General features: G+C 40.5%; 1 protein-coding gene across 5 annotated transcripts in view; it reads right to left on the bottom strand.

Moving 5' to 3' along the window:
* TRAF3 (TNF receptor associated factor 3) overlaps nt 1–25,812 on the bottom strand; it is a 70,380-nt gene extending 44,568 nt beyond the window's left edge. For 2 of the 5 annotated variants that reach the window (XM_032691033.1, XM_032691037.1), the window contains exons 1-3: nt 25,709–25,812; nt 25,329–25,473; nt 24,646–24,701 (exon numbers count right to left, since the gene is read on the bottom strand). The gene's annotated coding sequence lies outside the window, so the exon portion shown is untranslated. Of the gene's footprint in view, nt 1–10,961; nt 11,073–24,645; nt 24,702–25,328; nt 25,474–25,708 lie in introns of those variants that run through there. The other 3 variants (XM_032691034.1, XM_032691035.1, XM_032691036.1) reach the window with 3 other exon arrangements.
* Between the last annotated feature and the right edge of the window lie 793 nt (nt 25,813–26,605).

The following is a 26,605-nucleotide window of genomic DNA, read 5'->3' as shown; positions in this document are numbered from 1 at the left end:
CAGGTATGAAAGATATACTTTTTCACTAAATATTAATCAAACTCTAGAAATTAACAACAGCAAGTGACGTTGTCAGAATATTTTATTTAACACTGAACTGTCTGGAAGACACTCATTCATGCACAACCTCTCACTAATCTTAAGTGAAACTTGTAAATGGAATCTGGAAGAAAGAAAAAAAAAACCACAAAAAAAAAAAATTTAAAAGAACCCCCAAACCTCTAGACCACTTGTGCTAGTACTTCTAGTTATACTAAAGTGCATTTCAATTTCTATATCTCTAGTAAAAATGTATTACTGAAGTTGAGTTTTCAGGAAGAAAAAAAAAAAAACCACAAAAAAAAAAAAATTTAAAAGAACCCCCAAACCTCTAGACCACTTGTGCTAGTACTTCTAGTTATACTAAAGTGCATTTCAATTTCTATATCTCTAGTAAAAATGTATTACTGAAGTTGAGTTTTCAGGAAGAAAAAAAACAAGGTTGAGAAAGTCATAGACCCTTAATCCAGATTTGTCATAGCACTCATAACGAGAACTTCATGTTCACTGCTATCTAAAGCATTTCTCACCTTTATTGAGGTGTTAATTTTTCAAAATGGAAGATTTAGATTCCAAAAACATGTTTCCCAGCAATGTACTACTTCCTCTTGTAGTAAACACAGATTTTGGGAATGTGCTACTGAAAGCCAAGTCTATGTTAGACACAAGTGCCTTCTGGTGTACAACAGTATTCATTTTTCTAGCTGTAAGGTCTCATTAAAAGCTTCTTTTACCTGGAATCTCCTTGCAATTTCTAGTTTCTGTCCCAGTTTCTCTTCGTTTCTCTCTTCTTTGTGATTACTTTCCCAGATAACAAACTACTTTGTTATTTTTTTGCCAACCTTAAATCTTGTATTTGATGCCTGCAGGTTTATATCAACTGCTGATCTGGAGTTTCAGATCAATTGATACCTCTGACATCTTGAGAACAAACCATCTCTGCAGCACTGGTTCAGATTGGATACTACTAAGGTTTGTAGGTCCCTTTGAAGGTTTCTCTTGCACTGGCTTAAGAGAATTAACAAAAATCTATGACAATGTTATCCTTTACAATATACTTAATGTGAAGATTTTTAGAGTACCTTGTGCATTTTTCTCACTGAATTTCACATCACCACCCAAAAACCAGTGCTTATCACTGTTACACAGCCAAAAGAAGTTTAACAGAAGTGATATCAATCTTTCCAAGAAACTTCTGGTAGAACTGTACAGTAATGTTGCTGCTTCAGAGACATGTTAAAACTGGTGCTTTCCACACCATCCACAAGGCTTAAAGAGATTTGTGTTTTCAGATTTGGAATATGAAGTTGACACTTTTCGCTGAAGATTCTTTTTGCATGCTTAATGCCTGAGGGCTTCTCTAGTTAATATTAATGAAATCATGTTCACCTCTACCAAATAAATACTGAATACAGCAATTTTGTTCAATGTATTAATGGCAATCTAACATTTAAACATGCATTTTTATTTTTGAAAATTCAAACCTGAAAGCCTCCAGGTGTTACACTAGACACTAAATGAGAATACTCAGAGATTCCTTGGAGAATTTACACTCATAAAGATTCACATAGGCACAGCCTAGATATACAGAATGCAAAGAATAATTTCCAACTGGAGCAAATGCCAGATTTAAAAGTATGCAGAGGATGCTCACTGTTAGAGCAAGGGGTTTAAGTTCTAAGATTAGAGCTTATAGGATGTTGCACTGCTAATGACATTTCAGAGGAGACAGTGCTGATTCCCCACTTTTTCTAAATAACTTGTATCTAGGCAATGAAGCTTCCAATATTACAGCAGCAGTTTGGATTTCTTTTCCCCCCAAATTCTACTGAACGGCTACACGATTTTAAGACTTTATCACTTCATTTCCCCTTAAACTGTAAAATAAACAAAGCGTTGCTTACCTTTTATAGCATCCCTGGCCTGAAGTGTTCTACATCAGTAGGAACTATTATTTTTAGACTCTTCTAGTGAGATTTGTCACCACTCTAAATCCTCCTCGAAGTCTGGATAAGAAGAAATCACCTGCCCACCCTTCTGAGTTTCGTAAGACATTTTTTTGATGGTGTTTTCCAACTAAACTGAACCCTCTAATGCTTTATTATCTTATGAAGCAATTTCAAGATCCTAAAACACTAGGCATAATATTATAGGCAAACAGCTAGAGAGGTCAAGACACCTGTATCTCTCTCTATAAGGAGAACTACCACCTTAACATTGTAAATGCTTCTCTGAAGAATCCTTTCTTCTGCCTGTTTCACACTGTTTTGGAAGTTCTTCTACTGCTTCCTTTAGAAAATCCCCAAAAAGTGTCAAATTTAATCCAATTCAGAACATATAATTGCACTTTCTACATAAAGTCCCAAAATACATCTAAAATGCTGCAACATGGATCCACGAAGCCAGGCACAAACCAGTTCCTGGGTTTCTTTTCCATCATTATACAGCAGCTACAACACATTAGTGGATAGGCAAGAGGAAAAAAAAGAGAAAAAAAATGTAGCTCCAAAGCATCTGTTAAGGCTGATTCCCATTTCCTCTATACAGCTGCTAGCCTTACAAGCAATTATTTTGAGGCCAAGAGCAGAAAATTCTTACTGTTATCACAGATCAGTGAGTTCTGCAGGTTAATCATACAGTGTCAAAACTTGGGTTTTGGTTGGTTTTGTTCTTTTTTAACAATTTTCCACTATTCAGGACAGTTATTCAGGGGGAAAAAATGATTAAACTAGGTATATGTAAACTCACACTGCATTTTTTTCTTCATATAGTTTCAGTAACTTATTCTCCTGGGTATTGACTGCACCAGAGTTATACTTATGTGCTGACAGCTGTGCTGGCGATGGCTGTGATTGGTAAAAGTGAAGGCTATTCCATTTTGGAACAAGGATATGTTACCAATCCCAACAGCTTCTGTGTCTCACTGAAGTAAGGGATTTCATTAGCTTGCTTACAGAAGACAGAGGGCCAACAACAGATGTAATTAAGGCAAATCCACAGTATATTAAGTTCAGCTGAAAGAGGACAAGAAAATTTTAAATTTTTATTGATATGTCATGATCCAGTTTTTTAAAACAGATTATATAAGCCAGATATAATAAGCACGTAAGTGTTCACCTCTTAATACAACTTTGGCATTCATATGCTATCCTTTATATTGCCCCTTTTTTTCTCTCATCTGCTGAGTTTTGATCAGTAGTTTCAATCAAGCCCTCCACTACCACATTCAAGTTCCACCTTGATGCACAACACAAAAATTAACAACACAGATTTTTAGAACATATACTCCTGGCATCTATCTTTTATCACAGGAGCAGTGAAATGCTGAATGGATCACATACAAAAATTCAGACCAAGGTCATCAAAATAAATGCTCATCTTCAAAGGGTTGTATTACATTTTTGATGTAAAGAGGAAATATTGTGTGTATGACTAGATGATGAATTAAAAACAAAGCAAAATGGAGATTTTCAGTAAACTTTGAGATAGCAGGTAAGCAGAAAAATATTTTGCTTGAGTCCTAAGAACCTACTTCAAAATGCAGTAAAAAGACCCCTCAGATAAAATGTTCTTTTCTATCCAAACGTTCATGCTTTAGGAGGAAAAAATAAATTAACAAAAAATAATCACACACTCCTTAATAAATGTAGCAGCAATTTGTCTCCTAACAATTAACTAGCAAGCTCATGAAATCTTGATTGAGTACAGCCCAGTTCAGCCATGTAGCCAAACAGAAGACAAAAGAAACCTATGAGAGAAAGTATATCAAGCTGTAATTCCAAATAAATCTTCTTCAAAGATTATCCAATGTTATCAGAATTTTCATGCTTGACAAATCTGAGATTTTTTCCCAGCCACCAAAAAACCAAAAGCAAGAATTTTACCGTATCACAGCCACACAAAGCAGTGGCAGTGCCACCAAAGAACATGCCATGTGTGTGAACGTGGTTTCAAGCAACCCACAAGTTACTGGAATTAGAAGATTAAAAGTGAGTGTCCAAACTAGTAGATCCCATGAAACATATGTATTTTCTTAGAATGTACTCTTTAGAAAAGGTTCACCTTAAGAACAAGTTACAAGACCATTTTCCATTCAAATATGTCATTGCTATCACAGTTGCTGCCAGAATGGCATAAAGGTTGAAAACCTTGACAGTTCTTGCCCAACCTTTGTTCTTACTGCTTTTTCTAAACTCCTCACTAACTATCTGCTAACAGGTAACCTCTGTATCAGTCTGAAAATTATATGCTCCTTCTCACATAACAATTCTCCTTCACAGACAACTGAAAAGACTATAACATTAAAAGGGGAATTGTTAGCTTAAAAAAAGCTCTTGACTTCCAAAGTTTGTGCAACAGCTTTCTTGATCAAAATCTGAATACTTCTTTTCTTCCCACACTAATACTCCTCCCTTCCCCCAAGTTTGGAAGACTGCTTACATTTCCTTTGTTTTATTTGAATCTCATTTGATCCACAGCTTGAGGAGAAAGAAGAATAGTCTTTCTCAGTGCTCTGTTAGGGTTCTCTTTACTCATGCCAATAAGGGGAGCTTTGCTACAGTCTGCCTGGTTTCTTTCTTTGCCCTGAAGAAAGAAAAAGTTTGAGTTACATTACCTTCATTCAAAAACCCTACAACAGGCTTCTCAGCATTTGTTAAGTTGGCTCTAATGAAACTGAAGAAATATCAAACTAATTCTTAATGATAAATTTAAAAAATAACCTAAGATAAATAACACAGAACATTACATGTAACTTATCAACATGAGTTTTAAACCACTGTTTTCTTCTCTTCCACTATTGTTCATAAAGGAGTTAAAAAAACCTGCATTAAAGATGGACACGAACAAAGTAAAAAAAATCACAGCTCTTTCCTGCTTTCACACACACACAAACTTTTCCACTCAGATACAATGTGTATCATTAGACTGTATAAAATCTTCAATGCAGTGCCATTTTCTTGGAAACAGTCTGACAAATTCCATTTGAAAACATCAACACAATTCTGGGAAAATAATTAATTGTTCTGCAGAGTGTTTCTTAAAAAAACCCACCCTATGACAATATTCCAAGAGATCATTAGAAGGAAGCAACTTGGTTTGGGAAAGCTTATTTGATCCTGGAACTTTCACAAGCACAGAGAAAAAGAAGAAAATAATCTGAAAGTGTAATACAAATCTTCATCAGCCTCTATCGATGTGCATTCCTAAATGTGACAGTAAAGTTCAGATGCAACAAATACCACAACAATGCCCACACCACCGAAGTCCCCACAGTCTCTCTCATATATACATATCAAGGCCAACATTTTGTAACCACACAGCAATAACCTCACCTGGCCATTTACCATTTACAACCACATTTTACAAGAATTTCAGTTTCTCAACTCTTGCCAACGAAGTTTGCATCCACCTACCACAGAGTCCCACAGTGTCTGTGAACTCTGACAGATGTGAGCAGCTACTCCCTGGTGCCAGGGCAGAGGTGATGTTCCCAGGTGACCCCAAGCAGACCAGCACCAAGAGCCCAGCTCGGCAGCATGCTCCCAGCTGTCATCCTGCACAGAATGCTGCCAAGATGGGTCAGCCTCAGCAGTGACACAGATCTGGTTACAGAAGGTGAGACAGACACAGAAAGGCTTACCTGCCACTCAACCTGCTGGGCTTTCATTCCCGTTGCCACAGCTAAAGCATGGGAACTTTGTAATATGAGACCAAGATAACATTTATCTAGTCAGGAGAAATGCCACAAACTTCCACATCTATAAATGAGTCATTTTTTGTGGCTCTCTGATTTTTTTTTTTTATCTTAGTCACATGCTACAATTCAACTACTGCTACTGCTACTAAAAGTAGCAGCCATGCTGTTTTCCATATTACATTAAGTAACATGCTAACGACTGGTTAGAGATTCTGGCAAAAAAACCCCACAAAAACCGCTGGCCAAGGAAAGCCCAACCTGGCTCATTCTAGAAACACAGTAGCTGGGTAAAATAGCCCAGCAGTGATATTTATCGAAAACTACAGGAATAAGCGCTTATTCATACAAAAAGGAGATCTGCAACTGTACAACACTTTCCCCACCAGAATAGTATATAAATTACAAATCAGCCCAGAATTCCTACAGATGTCACAAGCGAAGTACAAATTTCTGTACTAAACACTGATATAGTAAATCAGCAAGACATTGAAGTTATAAAACTTGTAACTCCCATCCCGAGTTCAGACACCAATTATGTCAGCAACTCTGGTCATTATTCATTTGTATTCTTAGCTATAAATCTGAATTTAGCACAGGGAGTTTTGGACTTTCAGCCTCTCCTTTCCCTCCCAACGCACCAACAACCCCTTCCAAATCACAGAGAATTCAGGCGCCTCCAAAGTTTCATTCTTCCTGAACAAGTGCACTCCACAGCCGAACAGCAGCATTATGACAGTGCTATACCCTTAAAACTCTGGCATTTCAAAAAATGCCTTAAAGATATCGATAAGGCAGAGAAAGGATCAGCTTTTTACCTCTTAAGATTAACATAAAAAGAGGAACATTCCCAGAACATTGTTCTTGAAAATAATTCCTTATTATATTGTATAACCAGAATGGAAACCGACTAAAAAAAATAATAAAAATATCTTTTAATACATATGAAGTACAAATAACTGTTTCTTAACTTTAATATACTAGATAATTCAGGGAATTTATTACAAAGAATTTCAATGAGTTACAAGCAATAAAAAAGGTAATCAAAATTTTTACTTTCTAACAAACACAGTTATTATTGCATGCTACAACATGCAGAAATTACTTCCATTATCCTTTATATGTTAGGCAACAAAAAGCACCTTACCTTATTCTCCACTCTCTGAGCACAGAATATGAAAAACAAAAGTATTAGGTAGAAACTGCAGGTGTTCTGTATCCAGAATAAAATTACAAACCACTGCATCAATGAGCTTAGTGGTTGTCCAGTATGCCATGAACACTCTGGGGACATTTAATGAAATCTTATCCACATCCTTTTTTGCAAGCATTCAGATTTCCAAACTGGAAACCCAAAGGCAGCCTTTCATTACCTTCTCCAAAAATGCAGATCTCAGCAACACCACACTGTAAGAGGAACCACTATAGCTTGATTTTCCCTCCTAGTAATTCCCTTCTTGCCAACCACTGCACTGCAGTCTTTCTGAGGGCTGTGTAAAGTGCAAACAGGGAGGGCTGAAAGAGCCTAGGAAAGAAACACAGCTACAGGAAAGTTCACTCAATCATCTCGTGTCTTCCTAGTTGTGGGCTGAAAGGAAGAAACCGCAGAGTTTGGTGGGATTCTTTGCATTCTCTCTGCTGTTCCTCCTCTCATGTTCCTGATTATTTTTTACTTCATTTTTCATAGGATAATTTGGGGATAGTAGGTAAAACTACAAGGAATTGGTGGAAGATAATAAATAATTTTGTTTCTTGTAAGTTACATTAAAGCTACCTTTTATTCTCATAATCTTTCAAGGAATTTTTTAAAAAGTCTTTTAAGGTTTAGGGTGTCTGGGGATTTTCTAGGTTCAGGGAGCGGGGGTGATGTTGGTGAATTCTTTTTTGCTTTTGCTGCCTAAATCAAGGAGTTTAGTCAATTAACTACTTAGCACTTGGATGCTTTCCCTATACAATTAAAACTGCCGTGATTACATGGCAGCAGCATTTGTGAGACAAGTGCCCAGCAGGGGCATTTGTAATTATTTCCCAAGTGTTCCACAACAGTAGCTAAAGAATACATCCAAATATTAAAGAAGTTTTCACAGAAGGGCAGCGGTTGGAAGGGACATCTGGAGGCCATCCAGTCCAACCCCCTCTGCTCAGGCAGGGTCAGACAGAGGCAGCTGCCCAGCACAGTGACCCATTGGGTTTTGAGCACTTGCACAGAGAGTGACTCTACTATCACTCTGGGCAGCCTGTTGCAGTGTTTGAACATCCCCAGTCAAAAGTTTCTCTTGTATTCAGACAGATTTTATTTTTTTTTTATTAATGCCCATTGCCTCTCTGGACACTAAGAGTCTAATTCATAATTTGAGTTAGCTTTTTTTTTATCCCTCCCCTCCTGCCCCCCAACTTCTTCATTCTCCACAGCTGCGTTTAAGAGCAAAGGGAGCAACAATGAGCCCTCAGTATCAATCAGCCAGTTGTTGGCTCATTTGAAATAACAGGCTCATCACTGCTTTCCACCCCTCCTTCCCTCTGCATCCTGCAGAGCCAGGCTCAAGGCCAGATCTTTTAGCTCATCACAGCCCAGCTGCATACCATTAGCAATCTATTATTCCTGGAGATCCAGGTCCTCCTTTCGGCAGGATCCTGCCCAGTCTTCTCTAGTTTGGCCTCACAGGAACAATAGGCAGGACTGAAAACACGCTGACAACGACATGGAAAGCTCAGAAACCTCCAGCAGATCTTCAGCACCTCCCCACCTTCTGCTGCAGCCCCCAGGAGAGGGGCAGCAGGCAGCAATCAGAGCATGGTATATGGGGATAAGCAGAAAGGAAATGAGAGAATTTAGAGGTAGATGCCTCCTTTGGGGGTTTGACCCAAAGCATTGCAAAGGCTGGCTGGTTTTAGTGCCGTGGTTTCACAAGGTTTACGTTTCCTTTAAAAGGCCAACATAATGGGCAACATAGGTGCAGACTCAGACACAATGAACATAACTACTACCCACTCCCCCACCAACAGACGGGAGGAAGATTAATTTCTCACTGCTGTGCACAAGCCCTTTGCTTATTCTTCACAGGGGCTCCCAAGTTCCCATGCACTAAAACAGCAGTTTTACAGTTTTTCTTCTAACACGGCTTAGCTAACACTGAAATTCCTGTAATGGACAATATATACTCAGTTTAGGCTCCCAAACCAAGTTTTAATTAGTTTTATTTTAAACCTGTCTCTATTGAAAATAATTTATCACTAGAGGTCATATGCAGCTTCAAATATCCTCCCTGGTTTGCAGACCACATTTTAAAAATATGATCACAAATTTGAAAAAGGGAAAAGACCTGTTGGCTTTGAAACAGAAAGAAAAACCATCAGAAAAGCTATCAGACTTTCTGCATGACTTAGAGCACTTCTGTATATTTCTGTTCTCCCCCGGCAAGGAACAGATCTGCTTTCTCTGATCTTACCTGGACACCTACCAAGTTCCCATCTCTTCACATACTTGTACATGTATTACCTTGTACAACAGGACTCCAGTCTTAAGCTGGGAACTGCCAAAAGTGAAAAAATAACTAGAAATAAGGAACACACATGCATAATTATGTAAATTAAACTCTTGGTAAAGTTGGGAAGAAGGAGGACCAAAAATATCCCTTCCCCCTAAAAAACAAACTTAAATGATAAAATAAGATCTTTAATTATTTTGTGGTTTCTGCAGTTAGTCTAAGACTAGCGTCTTAAGACTTTTTAACGTATCTTGCTTCAGGACAGTGAGAATGATTTGAAGACAGCCTAGTTGCTTTCTGGCTGTCACACCAAACACAGGAACTGGTGTGCACACCGCATTTCTTAGGAAAAAAACACCAAACACCTTGCGGTAAGTTAGAAGACACAGCCAAGGAAAAAAATCTCGCACAAAGATATCAAATCTGCTTCACAAATGGTTCATGGTCCAGAGTGGGAAGGTAAGAAAGAAAGAGAAAAGGCCAAGAGAGTATCCAGTCATTCCAGCAGGCTATTTTCTCTTCCTGCACTCTTCAGATGCTACATCTAAATCACAACCTAGAAAGGACTTGTCATACTGTTATGTGAACCTACAAAAAGAACTTATTGTGACAAGAACATGAACTTCTGTATATAAACAGCATCACTAATTCACATAATTTATTACTGAGAAGAAGTTCTTAGTCACAGTGCTTAACACATTGTCTAGTATTAGCGTAGTAAAAAGCTTATTTTTGTCCATTTCCACACAGAATTTTTAAAGAGCCTCTCTACCTTCCAGCTTTATAAAGCTGCACCTGTTCTGAGGAACAGGCCACAGAGTAGACCCAGAGAATCACCTGCTGCTACTCTCCAAAGACACAACCCCCATCACTCACCTGAAGGATGGATGAATTTCCTATGTTCATGTCAAGAAGTTGAAAGGAGCACGTTTCACTTCTTTTATCCATTCCTAATTTAAAGCTTAAACTGAAGGCAAACAGGACTAACTTTTTTTTGTAGAGGCATCATTTCCTTTCAAACTCCAGTAAAAGCAGAGTGGAACAAGGAAGGAAAGCACAACCCCAAGCATATTTAATGTACTGTTTAGAAGATTCGAGATGTTTTCTCCTCTTGCAACTAAGGTATAATGTAGTTTTCCAAATTAGGCTTGGCTGACTGAGGAAGCTGGCTACCACCTATGAGTTCAAATCATATTTTTAGCCTATTTGAAATCAAACATCTGAAGGAAAGATTAACTTTTTTTTTGTGAAATGGAGCTAATAATTTGCTTACCTTCCTTGCAAATACAACTTATGAAATAAACAAAATATTTATAAAAAACAAAGCCTCCATATACTATCATGCAACTTAAGTCCATCAGGCAGAGAATGAAGAACAACTTGCTAAATAGTCCATTCTGATTGTGTGGAGGACACAGAATAAGATAGAACAAGGCTAAAAGAGGGTTTACTTACAGAAATGAGAATGAAACTTGTTTTGACTTTTGAGGTATCACCCCCCACTCATAAGTAAAATAAGTCCAGGCACTGAAGACGATTTGTAAAATTAATGCCATCAACTTAAAAGATGTCAAAACACAAAGGAGAACAAGGTACTTTACAGTTTCATGCAATGATACAAATACTATTAAAAAAAAAAAAGAAAAACCCAACAAAAAACCCCAACTCACACAACTGTCATGAGGTTTCTAAATGTACATATTAAAAATATATCCAGGAGAAGAATTGTTCCTACCTACCTGTTTACATGAAAAAAAGTCACAACACAAACCCCAGTGACACACAAGACTGCAGTCTGTGCTTCCAATAGATTAATATATTGTTTCCCACTGCTGAGAGCTGGTCTTGATTCAGTTAAAGCCTAAGCACTCAGGCTTTCCTGCTGGGAAACAAACAAGTCAAGTCGGTTTCAAGCATCTCCTATTAATATACAAAAACAATTCTCAAAAGCCTGAAGGCAGAAAAGAGAAATAGTAGCTTAAGGTTGCACCAAACCATAACAAACTATAGCAAATCAAAAAGCTGCACTGAGACTTACTAGTTCACTAGAAAATTGCAGAAGTCTATTTACCTCATGGAGGAAGTCACCACTACCACCACTTAGGGAGTCAAGCTAATCTACAAGAATGTTTTACATAATGGGAAAATTTTTATTGGCCAGAGGTTCACAGCGTTCTTAAATTTCCAGAAACTGCAGATGTAAAGATACTTCTGTCAACCTAAACCAAAACCAAGAAAAGAAACTATCTGAGATGCACGCTCCATTTCACAATGCGAGTCTAAATTTACTGACTACTGTACTTCAACCTATTCAGCACAGGAAAGATTTACATTCAGATATTAAAGAATGGAAATGCGAACACTGAAAGCAGAGGGGGTTTTTAGACTACCATCAAATGGTATTAAAACATATTAGCCAACATAAAACTTTGGCCAGCACATCGCTGCCATTTCTGAACTGTGACACTAAGAACTGAAGTAGTTTAAACAACCAGTTTTATTCTTGTAGAAAATTAGGACTAGTGAAACAGTCGGAACAGATTTACAAGAAAGCATGATGCCATCTTATGTCTTCCATTTTCACCTTACTTTTAAAAGCTAACAAGAGAGCCAAGAATCCATACAGTCAGTCAGTAATGAATTGAAAGGTGTTCTTTGCTTCTTCTAGCAATGAAAATATTCTGCAATACAACTACAGTATAAAATCCACTTCATTCAAACACAATAAAGTAGCTTCAATGAAGGAATCTTTGCTCAGTTTTCAGAGGGGTGATAACAGCTTAAGGGTTATATTTAAAAATCAAAGAGTATATTCAAAGTATCTCACAGGTCATATTATTCCTCTATTTCTGCTAAAAATGATCAATTTAAAAATGCAGATTATGTTTTAGTTGCTGCTTTTAAAATACTTTTAATGCTACTTAAGAGTAAGTATTTTCATTATACAACTTTCAGAAAGTTGGAAGTTGAATAAATATTTTGAATGAATGTCATGGATCATAAATGCACAATTATTAGAATTAGAGTTTTAAGAGACTTTAAATTACATAGCTGATCATAAACTAAAGCCTACTACGTAAAGTCTCAAAAGCACAGAGACCACATTTGTTTTAGTACTGGAGAAGTATAATTCTGTTACCATGACAGTGCAATACAACTTTCCTAGCAGGCCACAAAGTATTTGGGGGGCACATATCATTAGAAGCTCAAATGCAGAAAGTTAAGCTCATCTTTTGCCAACCCTTGGTGCTGGGGCTTCACAATGCAATATATGAACAACAGTTTCTGTGGCCCTTACTTTTTTATCCTACTTTTGGGGATGTAAATCCTTCATAAAGCATTCTCTCCTACTGAAACATTCTCATCTCCCCACAGTACATCAAGACATCCCACCTCACTTCTCTTCTCAAAGACAATTTATTTTTTCTATGTGTTTGCCAGAAAAAGTCATGTTGATGGCAACAGAAGAATGAATGTGAATGGTCTTCAGACTCAAATAACTATATGCTTCTTTTTAAACTGAAACCTAGTTATGGGAGCTGCCTCCACTGCACAACAGAACCAACCTGTAATTATGGAGAAAGAAGAAGTACACACAGAAAATAAAATAGCATGTTTCTTTTTGTAATCTGCCGATGCACTCACTCTTCTGAAGGCCTAAATTCTCCCCCTGGAGCACACAGACCAAGACAAGCAATATGGCTGCACTGCTCAAGTAAAAAGTTGTAACCAACAAAGCAACCTCTTGGGTCCTCAGGATAGTTCCCAAGGTGTCCACCAGTTCACAGGGAAAGCAAACAGTAGCACAGTTTTAAGTTCGCTGGGATAGCTAAACACTTCCCCTCACCTGCAACTTGACTCTTCTGGTCAATCCTGACAGCGCTGTACTTACATGGACTTCACCATCTTCATCCACACATGGAGTATCAACTCTCACCCTCCATGAACTGGCAGGCTGCACTCCCTGTATGCCTTATCAAAAAAACCACAGCCAGAAGAATACTGGCTTTGTGGTCTGCCTTAGGTTTTCCACCTAAGGCAATTGCTAGACTTCAAATCTCCAGAGGAAGCACAGCTCTTCCTAGAGTGTCAGGCATGTGGAAATCATGCTGGAGCAAGCTTAATCTGCTACTTTGCAAGATAGCCCTACAGAGCTCAGAACCCTTGTAGCTACTATTGTAAGCTAAGGTCACACCATAAAACCCATTGACTTGATTCAGATAGGAACATAATGGCAAAGAGGCCTCAGCAGGTCTTGCCTAACACTATCTCCATGTGCTTCAGGGAGGAATCTCAGTACAGTAATCCAAAACACAAAACTCACAATGTAAATTAAAAACAAAACAAAAAACAATCAAAACAAGAAATAAAATACTAATGAAAAACCTAGACCAGAGGCAAAGGATGGATCAGGAAAATAAATCCTTGCAGCAGCAGCAACAAACAGCTGTGTTTCAGTCTATAGTCCAGCCCTTGGTGACTGAGAAAAAAGAGAGGATGAAAGCAGGCAGAACACCACTACACACCTCAAAGACTCCTATTTCTGTAAAGGAGACTTGTGTCCTTCTACAGCGCTCTGCCTGCAGGCGTAAGAAGATAAAGCCCCTTGTATCACATATTGGCTTCCCAAACTTCAGTCTAACTATCCACGAGTCAGAGCACAGACTGGAGACAACCCTGAAGCCTTCTGTGTTTAGACAACCACCAGAAATAATTACATTCGGGCAAATTGCAGGCAGTTAGTTACTGATTTAAAATGTGTAAAATCCCAACATCTATTTCCCCTATGCATTTCTCCCTCATTCCATACTGGTAGTGGATCAGTTTTATCAGTAAACACAATGCTGAAAAGTCATCAGCGTAATATCAATTCTCATCCTCCTGCTTTTACAAAGTTAGTTAGTTTGGAGTGTCTAACTAGTTCTACCAGAGCAAAGCCGAAATACTGTCAAAGAGGACCTGATGTCCCTACTGAGGACCTGATGTCCATACTGAGGACCTGCAGAAACAATGACCCCAGTCTCATTCCAGATAGTGAAAACAGATTAATACTCTACACAAGTTTAGGACAATGGGAGCTGAACTCTTCTGTACTAATTTTCAGCCATTATATGCTGGCCTCTTCTTACAGTGAACATCTGGACACGTAGGGTTGTGGTAGGGAAATGGCATCTCAGAAGTCACTTGTATGCAAATATTAAAGCTTTCTTAAAAACGTTTCTAAAAAAGTAGAGACCAGAAGAAGAGAGAGAGACAACTTCAGTTTACAGAGTGTATCATACAGACTCAGGGAGCCCTAACGGGGAGTAAGGCCAGACAGAAATGTTATTAAAACACTCAATAAAAGCTCTTCTTTCTATTTTACTTATTGTCTGTAATACTTGGCAATAGGCTCTGATGCTTGAGCCCTGGTGAGTAATTGCAGCATTAAGATATTGGTACATCTTTATTTGGCCTCCCCATCTCTCCCTTGGAATTTACTATGCTTGTGGTAGTAACAAAAAAAAAAAAAAAAATCCAATACCGTGACTCCTTGGTTTTTACAGTTCACTTCACAACATCATACAATATAAAACTTCTGTTCAGTGGTGACTTAAACTCTACCCAAGGTACAAAGCGAGTTCCAGCACTCTGCAGCTCTGGGTCTACTCTAAGAGTGAAGGAGACACACTTTCACTTCACTGCTGGTAACAGCATTGAGACTGACACATCACATCTAGTCTTAATATCAGGTTCAAGCATTTCATTTAATAACTCAAGACAGGCATCCATATTTATTATCAAGAGCTTTCCTGTATGTCAATCAGTTCTTACACAGAAGTGCATGTCCCACAAATCTTTCACCAAAGATACCTCTGCAAATAAACTCCATCATTCACACCAAATCTCATGTTTGATCATTTGTTTATTTACTATTTTTTTAAAAACAGAAATATATTTCACCACCCCAATCACTTTTGGGTGTATCACAGTACTGCTCTTATCACTCCCTAGGCCTCCCCTCATTACCTTCCTCACCTGAAAATAAACAGACACAAGCTTAATACACTACAATACATTGTCACTTCTCCTCTGACTGTCCTAACTACGCCCTCATTGATCAATATGCCTTTGGGACATGCTATTGATGCCATTTTGGCTGTAGAAACAACAGTTATTCCTCCATCTGGAATCTAAGCACAGCAAAATGCAACAACAAATTCTGCTAATTGCCAAGTTTAGCCTGTAAACACAGAGGTAATCTCCTAATGAGTTGAAAGTCAAGGTAGGAGGGAAGAAGCAAAGCTAGGTTTTGTTAGTATTTAAAGATCTATTAATGGAGTGTAGAATACTATCACCCTTCTGTCTATCCACCATCTAATGCAATGTTAGAATCAAGGCTTTCTATTCAAGGTGACCAAGCACAAGTTTCTTTCTGCCTGATTCATTCCCACCTTTGGCTTTGGCCTCACTCAAGAAGCCAATCACGTAACCGAGGAATGACAAGTTCACATTTGATATGAAGTCGTATGGCTGGATGACATCACAGCCACTATCTTTTAATTGCCCCTTTGAGGGTTATTATTAGCAAGCTGTAAGTTATTATTAGAAACTGATAAAACACTAATGGCCAAATTCTCTCACACAACAGCTTGTCCATTTCTCCAGTTATCACGTAACTGATAAGTTTCCCCATTTGAGCTATTCCAAAAGACCAAGGAGAATCATTGCCCTTGCCTATTACTTCAATCTGCTATATTTTGAGGAACTAACAGCATCTGACAATCATACATTTAACCCTGGCCAAGGTTAGAAAGTCAAAGATTTTTTTGCAAACCTCTCAATTTCTTTCTTTGAAAATAGAAAGTTACATGTGACATCCACTGGCTGTCCCACACCACTTCAAAAGCTGTTAAACTCAGGTCAAGTCTGTTAAGCTAGGCTTCCCACACCTGGATCTGAAATTATTTAAGCTTTCTAACTCCAAGAAATGGATTCTTGCTAAGCTACATCATCTTCAAAAGAAAAAAAAAAATTAGTTTCAGTCTCTTCAGAAAAAAAATGCATCTCTTGCGTTTCTTGCTCAGTGCTATTTAATGCTACTAAACTTCTTTTGCTAGCTGGTCACAATTACCTTGATTCTGTAAATGACATAAAAATATTTCTACCCAGTGTAGAGAACCCAGTGTGACTGACTATTGTTCTTGGCCAACACTATTTCTAAAAAATTAGGGTTTGGGATTTTTTTTTATACTTTTTTTGATACATGGTGGTGTGGGAGAATTCAAAGACCTCAGCAATCTCATCCTTCTATCTTTGAAGGAATCCTAACAACAAAGAGTACTTAAATTCACTTGCTAATGCACTTCTTTTTAATTTAATATGTATCTCAACTGTAACTATTGCAGGGAGAGTCAGGTAATTACAGGGGTTTAGTACAACTTTAGACACCCTAAAATATCCCAGTCATGTGCAGAACTGGCAGACAAAGAGTTTGGCCATATGGAAGATCACACACTTTTCAAGCATCAACTTCAAACCATTGGGGATGACCGTCACTATTTAAGATGGTACTCAGTGCCTCTGTGTGCAGGCACCATCTTTGTTCCCTTAAGTTTTTCTAAAATCATTAATGAGCCAGGGCTCAGGCAGAGAAATACCACCATTATGTGTTTAAGTGAAAACATGGCTCTTTAAAAAGAAATGCTAGTGGTTGGGGTCAAAAAGCATATAGGAACTCAAATAAAAGATTCATAAGGGTGTTTCTGCTGTAATGGTCAAACTGATTTCTGGATTTTTAAAGCAAGTATTTCTTGTCACTGAATTTCTTCAATGCTACAGTATCCCCAATTACATGGCAGCAGGGCATGAACATATCAGAGTCAACACTTAAACAAATGAGAGCTACAACAGAGGCAGCTCCTAAAATCTAATCACCCACACAAAAAGCACGAGATTGATTTCTTCCATACCTCCTTCCCATGAAGACAGCCTGTCTTTTTAGTATCTGATCTATTCCTTTCAAACTGAAAAAACACCAACATTTTAGCAAGTATCTTACTTTGCAAATATTTTGCAAAGTATTTTACTTTGGAAAGTATTTTAATAAAGACAAGTCCTCCAAAAAAAAAAAAAACCACAGACATGGAAATAGTTCTAGGCAGAAGCCTGCTTCCATTAGGTACATAAATATTTCAATCCCAGCAGCACCACCTAATGGAGAGCTCACCAATATTTCCCCTTCTTTAACATGACAAACATTTTAGTTTGGAGGTGTTAACAACTGATACTTTAGCACATGGCCTATTTAATACTCTGTAAAATCTGATTAGTTACAAGAGAAGCCAAACCATTTCTCCACAGACAGTTACAGTCCTTTCCCCCCCCCCCCACACACATTACCTTCCTATACAAATTTATTAAGCACAAGACATTTGTTAAACCAGGAGATAAGATTTTAAGACTTTATTTTAAAAAACCCCAACACTTAAGCAGCAGTACCAGCTTAAAAATACAGCTACTTTAGGCATGTCTCAACTTGCCCTATGAAAGCAAAACAGAGATGTCAGTACCTCTAAAGTGAACAGAACGTTGACAAACCTCCACATTAACTGTAGCAACAGAAGTCATTACCTACATCTGCTTAAGATGAAGTTAAGCATCCCCAGATATCTTCAGGTTGCAATTCTGCTACAAAATATAATATGGGGCACGGGGAGAAATTTATTGTAAGCATCAATAAAGTGTGTAGCATGATAACTTGTCAACTTCCACCATTTATCTCCTGTAAAGAGACATGACAGAACTTATGTATAAACTGGATCCATAAGGAGTCGGGTTTTTTTCCTCACTGCCTTTTGTTCTCCTTGTTTGTTACATAAATCACAACATTGTAAGGAAGGGATCAACTATTTTGAACCTTTCCAATTAATTCAGCATATGTACACTTGTTCTAGAATAACTGCCTTTTCATGTGTATCTGCCCCAGCTCATCTCAGAATGGTCAACTAAAACATGGAGAGTTTTTGCACAAACAGGGCAATTCCAAGCCTCTTCCTCATTAATTTTGATAGTGTCTTCTCAGAAAAAATATACAGAATGCAAAGGGTAGATATTTATTTGCTTGTCCTAAATCTTTCTTCAAAAGCAAATAAAAGCACACACAAAGCTAAACCAAAACAAACAACCCCCCCTTAAAAAAAACAAAAACAAAACCACACAAATTACCAACAGAGTAAATCCCCCAGAATTCCCTCAAAATCTTACTGGACAAAATACTGAAAGTTGCATGCCTAAATAATCTTTTCAAAATGAAAGTGAAGTTCTCAGGAATTTGCAAAAAGGAAAGAAGAATAGGGGAAATTTATGGTCCCAGTTAGCAAAAAATAGTTGATGAAATTCAATACACAAATAACAATAAACTCCTTTTATCTTCCTAGAGATTGCAAGAGCATTCTTCTGTCCATGCCCAAGGAAGAGTATCAAAATACCTTGCTATAACACAGCTACAAAAACCACCCACCAAGCAGTATGAGCAACACAACAGCAGTATCTACTAGCTGAACTACAGTACAGGATCCATTGGCATTCCCATCACATATTGACACCACTGGTGAGTAGTGAGACATATTTGCTATTATGAAATATAGCATGCTCAGGTTCTGTAGATAGAAACATGATTCAACTCCTGACAGAAAACAGAGAGGATATTGCTGACTTCAAGTGATACTGCTTCAAACACAGTTAGCACAAACCCTTTATTCCCCCTCCCCTAAAACACTGCATTTTAGAAGGCAATGAAAATACTACTGCATCAAACGGTTCCAAAACTGCTAGAGATGCACACATGCAACTCAGAGGTCTTCATTTATTTAGGTATCCAACTTCCTTCTACTCAAACTGACAGCCAAATGGTAGCGTTTTGAGAACATGTCATTTTACAACCACAGGCACTTTATCTTTGGTGCGTATTGAATGTAAAACTGGTGTCCTAAGCAAGTTCAACCACAACAGTCATAACAACAGAAACATTTCCAGGCAAAAGCACAATGCTCCTCTCTTAAGGATGTTGTGCTGAAGAGAAAGGAGCACAGTACAAAGGATGGAATGAGAGCAAGCGTAGCTATAAAGACATACGTAGCTCAGATAATAGCAGGGTACACTGTAATGCGTCCTTGGTGACCTGGAAGAGAAGACCCTGGTAATTCACCTGGAGTGGGAGATGGGTAGGGAAGGAATCAAAGAAGCAGGTAGCTACAGAGAGGTCAAAGAAAAGTAGATTTGCAGATAAAAACTATTACCCAGAAGTGCGAAAGTAACTACAATCGTGGAAACGGGTATTTCAAGAGGGGAAAAAAGTGATATAAATGGAAGTAAAAGGGCAAATGCAGTTACTTTGCCCAAGTGCAAGGATGAAACCACCTTAGAATGAAAGTCATCCCTTAACAGCCCTAAAATTCCAAGAGATCTGACTGAAAGCAGGTCAAAATAAGCCACTTCTAAGAATCAGAAGAACCAGCTTGAGAAATTAAGAGCATTTATACTGTTCAGCCAAACAACTTGGAAGAGAAGCACAGCATGGACAAAAGCATTCCATTAGTAACTGAAGAACATAAAATGCAGAAAGAGGAGTCACTTGGGATGGTTTAAAGGAGATTAAATCAAGACAAGTTAATGAAAATTATAAAGTTATACTTCCTAGGAAAAAAAATCAAGACTTACATCTGCAAGCCATTAATTTACAAGGCACAACACCCAAACCAACCTACTCTCAGAAGGTTCCTCTCTGTGGAAAGACAGAGAGGGCACAGTCAAACTGGTACATTATGCAAGATCTTCATTATAAAAACGTCTAATAATTGTTTTAATTATCTCCCTCTCTCATGTACATGGATGAGCTTACAAAACTAAATCCATTCACATGCCAAAATCTGGTTTACGAGCTGGGTTTTGCTGTTACAAAGTTATCTTAGGTACAATTATCATGTAAGCTGGTTCAACAGAATAAGAAAAAAAAATGTTACTTCTCTAGAACATCCAAAGGAGAAAGCCAAGAACAACTACAAGCACCAGAACAGCAACCACTGACAAATTCTGTCATGTACACTCAGCTTCATATAGCACTGCATGTTTGTTGTGGGTATCAGTGGAAGAGTGAAACAAGTGCTGCTTCCTGTCCCACGATGCTGGGATGGCACAGCATTGCAGAGGAGGCAGGATTGGATGCCTCTACACAGCCACTTGTAACTCGCTCCATTTATCAACAGATTAGACTTGCACTGCCCTGCTGGGTCTCAGTACCTCATCATTTTTATGTCCTCAGATCATAGGAAAGTACCACTATTCCCATGTTATTACAGACCAAGAAAATTGTCTGTATATGGAGCAAGAAGCCAGACACAAATAAGCCACTAGCTGCAAAGCTATTTTCAGAACTCCTGGTCAGCTACCACCTAACCTGAGTGACACCCAAGTACCTTTTTTTTCCCCAGAACATCTTCCATGCTTAAGAAAACATCTTCACAAGGCTGATCACCTCAGGAAGCACCTCAACATCGAGTTCGAATGCACCAGAAAACAATAAACCAAAGAGTGGATGAAGCATCAGCAGATTCCTAGTCTTTACTCATCCTGGTAATCCTAAAAAAAGTCTCAATCACTTGACTGAGACATCACGTTTCCTCTTGCTCTATTTCTTAGGCACACCGAGTTTTGATTTTTCCTGGCATGGCAAAAAGTTTCAAGAGAAGGAAGTGACACTGCTCTTAACTGGCCTGTGGCTTGATGATGAGAATACTGCTCAGGGAAGTGGGAGACTTGGACTGGAATCCCCCTTCTGCTCCTGGGACTCAGACATGCTGTCACATCTCTCAGCCCTGCAACATCGAAAACCCTTGTTGTTTTTGCCCTAACTGAATGACTTGTAGTACACACATCTACAGGAATGGGAAAAAAACAAAACCCAAACTCCAGGTCTCCTAGATTTTACACTGGTATCTGCAGTGGACCATCTCCTCTTTCTTGATAGATGTCCAAGCTTGCAGGAACAAAGCGGCAACTAGGAAGGCACTTCTTATCTTACAGTAGCATCTGCAACATGCTTTTCAAGACAGACCAAATCCAAATAACTCTTTTTGCTAGACACCCAGGAAAGCTGTAAAGACTCATGGCATTTCGAGCTTAAGTGCACATATTTTATTTACAGAAAGATGTTTGTCATATTAATGCAGAAACCACAAATTTCAGTATTACTCCAAATGTTAAGCTTTTCTAATTATGAGCTTCCATACAGTCATCAGTAAAGCACGTAAAATGGAAGATTCATGACTTCTTTCACTAATATTTTTGACTGAAGCATTTGCTATATATATCGTAGGTGAAAGGATATATTCATTTCAGAGCATTTAAATTATACTACAGAACTATTAGCAACTGTTATCATTGTAAATAATCTACACAGATTTCTCTGATGTATAGAGGAGATATCTCATAAATCAACATTTATAAATCAACTATATATAATAATACTGGAACAACAAAACATTCTAACTTAAAGCATTCCAACAGCTATGCCTACTGAAGTTCTAACGCCTGCAATTTTCAAAAATTCAATCTTGATGTCAAAGTACACAACACCCCAGTTTTCAGTACAAGGAGTGAGGCAGGGATGGAAGCCATTACACATGTCCAAAACTGAACTTCTGCACACACTAACGTGTTGAAACTTCGCTTCCCACGATGCCTTGACTAGATGAACAGCAGAACTTGAAATTCTACTAAAAACACATTTTATACATGCACAGTAAAGCAGCAGGGAAGAAAAACAGCATGGAAATCAAAGGCTTAACATTTTTTGGCGGGTGGAGAGGATTAGTGACCTACAGTTGTTGTATGTAATTTTAGAGACACTCGCCCTGTTAACCTAGTTACAAAGCCAACAGTCAGTAGCAATTGAAGTCACAGTGGCAACAATATTTTGCTGTCAGTGATCCAGAAGAAGAGATCTCCAGGAAGAAAACAAACACTCCCTCAAAGACTATACAAATCCCTCTCCCTCTCTCTCTCACACACACTTCTCCAATACCAAATAACCTTTTGCCTTATTTTCTCTCTAGGTTCTAAGATGTTTCCACTGTATACTTTCTTTACAGATTTTCTAAGGGCTTTTTTTGTCTTCATTTCCTTTTTCTCTTCCTTCCCATTACAAGAGAGCACCTCTTCCTACATTGCAGGCACCTAATGACCCTGCATTGTAAGTTGACTCCCTGTTCGTCCCAATTCTCTAGTCCTTTCTCTTTCTACCATAGAAAGAAAAAAGGCATAGAAGAAAATGAAATGTTTGTGATTTGTCAAAATTAAATATACTGACTTTGGGCTTCCAGCAGGCACAGCTGGGAGACCAGTTATATTCTCTCTGCCAGCCCCTCACTACTGAAGTTTCTACATCACCATAGGGTAAAAAGTGTAAGATAAAACCTAGTTTAATTACAACACTCTCTCTTGTGCTACAGTCACACCTTTATTCTGCTGCACAAAACCACAGAACTCTTCCTCACTTGGCTTCTTTTCCCCATATCACATCTTGAAATCTCCAATTTCTCCCACCACTTCTGATATTCCTGAGCCATACACTAAAAATGCCAGGAGGTTTCAAATGCAAGCATCAGATTCATGAAGTACTCAAAGCTTAAAAAAAACAAACAAACAAAACCAAACCAAACTTAAGCCTTGGCAATTCTTTAAAGGAACTGTGCATAAGTGCACAGATACCTGAAACCAATGTGTAACGAGCAGTCTTCAGACATCATAAGATGCAGCACCTTCAACTAAGAAACATTATTACAATAAAAGAACCTAAAGAAATCCAGTTACTACATCATCTAAGATACGAGAGATCAAAATGTTTTATTCTTACAATATCTATTAATACAAAGCCAGTTTAGGATATTGGAGTAGATTTAAGTCTACTTTATTTTTAAATTGCCTTTTCTTCTGCAAAAGAACCATGATCGGCTACTTATCAATGTATTTATATTCCAGTGGTTTAACAACACAAGTTAAAAATTAAGATTTTTGGCTTTTCGTATTTTCAGCATTGCCATATCTACTAACAGAACAGCTGGACTTTGGTACTGAAAAAAAGAACTCACGTTCCTCTTCTAAGTCTTCATTATGGACAAGAACAGTGTAAAGTTCTACAATACAACAAGATCTTAAAATCATTTAAAAGACAAACCGTATTAGCATGGACTGGTAAGACTTTCTAAAGAATCTTTTGTCACTGATGCTAACTATTGCCATCTTAGAGTTTTCGAAGGTATCAACAGTAAATATTGTTACACGATGATCAAATTCTCTGAATCCATACAAGAATGGCTTCTCAGAATTGGTATCATCAAACTTCAACGAAGAAGGACTTCGGGAAAGCCTAAAGACTGAGTCATTTAGCACCCTCTTTTGATTAGAATTAATTTGCATTGCTACTAAATGAACTTTACGATTCTATTTTCTAGGTCCAGCTATTATAAGAAGCTTCTTATCAAGTCATATTTCAGTAAAACACCTACCATTCTCGTGTTGGAACAACACAACTTTTATAACCCCGTCGTGCTGCCTGCTTGCAATGCCCAAGCTCATGATACATCAGTGTTTCCGTTACCAAGCTTGACAAGGGGTTTCCCAGTTCAGACATAGAAAATTCTGATTCTGTCCAAAAGTTCAAGTATTTCTCATCTTAAATGAAGAGCCCTCTCCCTAATCACCATAAATAACAGTTAGATCTACATTAATCCATATGTGGTATGAGCCAATGGTTCATTTTAAAGGACCAGATGCGGTATATGCTATAAATTCTTTAGTTCTAACCAACCATCAGTGTAGCCTTTAAATCTAGGCTTCTAGGCAAGTCAACAGCTATTTCAAATACAGATTTTTACGATTTCAAATTATACTATTTCATTTCTCTAAACTAAACACTGAAGTACACCTTCACATCATTCAATAAAGCTCCTTTTTGGTCTATGAGTGCAAGTTCAGATTAGTGCTCAGTGATGGTATGTGCACCCTATGGGACAAACCTGAAAGGAAAACCACACACTTCTACTGGAGAAATAAAAACCGCACAATTTACAATATACAAGGCTCAGTTAGATCTCGACAAGCCAGAGAAGTCTCGGACCCAAGGAGATGGCATATTTCAAATTGTATCATTGGAACTTCCCACATTTTACTACTACAGAAACAGAAAAAGATGAAAGATGCCCTAATGCGTGGTAAAGATCCATGCAGAGGAGCACATACAGTCCGTCACGTCACACACAAGCTATGATCGGCAGAATATGAGATTACGCCTCTTAATATTAACAGAGTTTCTCTTGTTTTCTGCAGACAAATCAGACCTCAGGCACTCAAAGATACAAATAAATCAAGACGTAAATGCCTTACCTTCCTATTTTACAAGCCACTGCAGTTCTCAGATTATGAGTCAGTCATAGGTTCATCTGCAGAGGAATGACTCAGTATAAACTTTTCAACATTCGTTATTTTTCCCTGACCTACAACACGGCGATTCATTCAACGCGCTAAAACGCGGCGTCGCGAATCAGCGCACGAAATGAATGGCGTGAAAACAAAACACTTTTTTTTCCTTTCCGCTCGCGGCAGACGAGGCAGGCAGGCGGGCATAGCGCAGCGCCGGTGCAGGCAGGCGGGCTCGGTGAAAACACAACTCCTCCCGCGGCGATGAGGGGCAGCTCCGGCGGCCGGGGCGGGCGCGGCCCCATGGCCGGGCAGCGGCGGGGGCTCCGCCGCAGCGGCAGCCGGGGGGGCGCAGCCGGCACCGCGCTCCGCGCCAGGCGCGGCGCTGCCGGCAGTGCCCCTTTAAAGGCCGTCGGCCCGCCCCCAGCACTGCATATGGAGGGAGCCAGGAGCGAGCGAGCCTTCTGCATTCAAACGACACATCAAACGCCGCAAGCGCCGCCGCCGCGGCTCCCGGCTCCCCGCTCCGGCCTCGCCTCCTTGCCCTCCCCTCCCCGCACAGGCACACGCATCGCGGGGAGCGCGGCAAAGAGCGAGAGGCGCGGGGAAGGGAAAGGGGGAGGCGGGAATAAGTAAGTGAAAAGGGGCACCTGCAGAAAGCCCTGGAGTGCGAGTGCGTCCGGGCAGGAGAGGAGTCCGCGCCGCCCCGCCGCAGGCTGATCTGATCTATCCCCGGGCACCAGGCGCCGCCGAGGTCCCGGCACGGGCTGCGGGTGCAGCGCGCTCGGCTCCTGCCTGGCAGCAGATGCCTCGGTCAGCGCCGCGCCCCCGCCGGAGCGCCCCCGGCCCCCGCCGCCCGCCCGGCCCCGGCCCCCTGCCCGGAGCGCCCGAGCGCGGGCAGGCGAGCGCGGCCGGTGCCGGAGCCCCGCGCGGGAGCCGCCGCCACGGCGGCAGAGCAGCTCCCGCCCTCCCCTCCTCCGCCGCCCAGCCGAGCCGAGCCCAGCCGAGCCGAGCCCCGCGGCCGCCCTACCTGCGAGCGTGTGCGGGGAGCGGGGCGGCGGGCGGCAGCCGGAGCCGGGCGAGGGCGACCGCCAGCCCGGCGGAAAGTCCCGACCGCTGTGCGCCGTCTCCCCCCGCCCCGCACTTCCTCTCCCGCCCGCTCGGGCTGGAAATCCCCGGCGAAGCCCGCTGCTCTCCCGGCTCCTCCCCACACACCGAGGGGCGGGCCCGGCACAGCCGCTCAGCGCGCAGGCGGCAGCCGGGGGCCGGGCTTGCCCTGGCCGCTGGCCCCGGCTGCACCTGATGCTGCCGTCACCCCCCCCCCCTGCCGCGGGCACGACTCGGGAAAGGGGCCCCGCCGCCCGCGCCCGGCGAAGGGGGACCGGGGTGGGCTGGGGGGGCACGGAGTGTCCCGCTCCGGGCGCGGGGAGGTACCGATGGAGCCGCGGGGGCTCGGCCGGAGGGCGGACGCTGTGTTGGGGCACTGGGGGAAGAAAGGGCGCGGGGGATGGCACCGGGACGCGGGGAGAGCGGGAGAGCGGGAGAGCGGGATCGGCGCGGCTCAGAGCCGCCCGCTGCCCCTGCTCGTCCCGGGGGAGGTGCAGCAGCCCCCCGCTCGAAGGGGTGCCTCGAACACAACAGCCTTTATTAAACAAAGAAAATGCCACTGGGAAACGCGGGAGGGAGGGAAAACAGCGGTGGGGAGCAAGGAGAAGAGTCTGGAAGAGATCGGGAAAGAGCAGCGAGGCAGAGCTGTTCGACCCCCGGAGAGGCCGATGCCGGAGCGGCCCGGCCGTAGGTGCCAACCCCGAGTCCCGGCGGGCGGGCAGGGGGGTGTCTGCCCTGCCCGGCTTCCCAGGGGTGCCAGAGGTACCCGCGACCCTCCGCAGGAGACCCCCCGACGGCCCAAGGAACGTGTGGCTCCGGG

Source organism: Chiroxiphia lanceolata, chromosome 6, assembly GCF_009829145.1.
Source record: "Chiroxiphia lanceolata isolate bChiLan1 chromosome 6, bChiLan1.pri, whole genome shotgun sequence".
Classification (NCBI taxonomy): domain Eukaryota; kingdom Metazoa; phylum Chordata; class Aves; order Passeriformes; family Pipridae; genus Chiroxiphia; species Chiroxiphia lanceolata.
The sequence above is the reverse complement of the archived record's forward strand: the minus strand, read 5'-3'. Positions and strand labels throughout refer to the sequence as shown.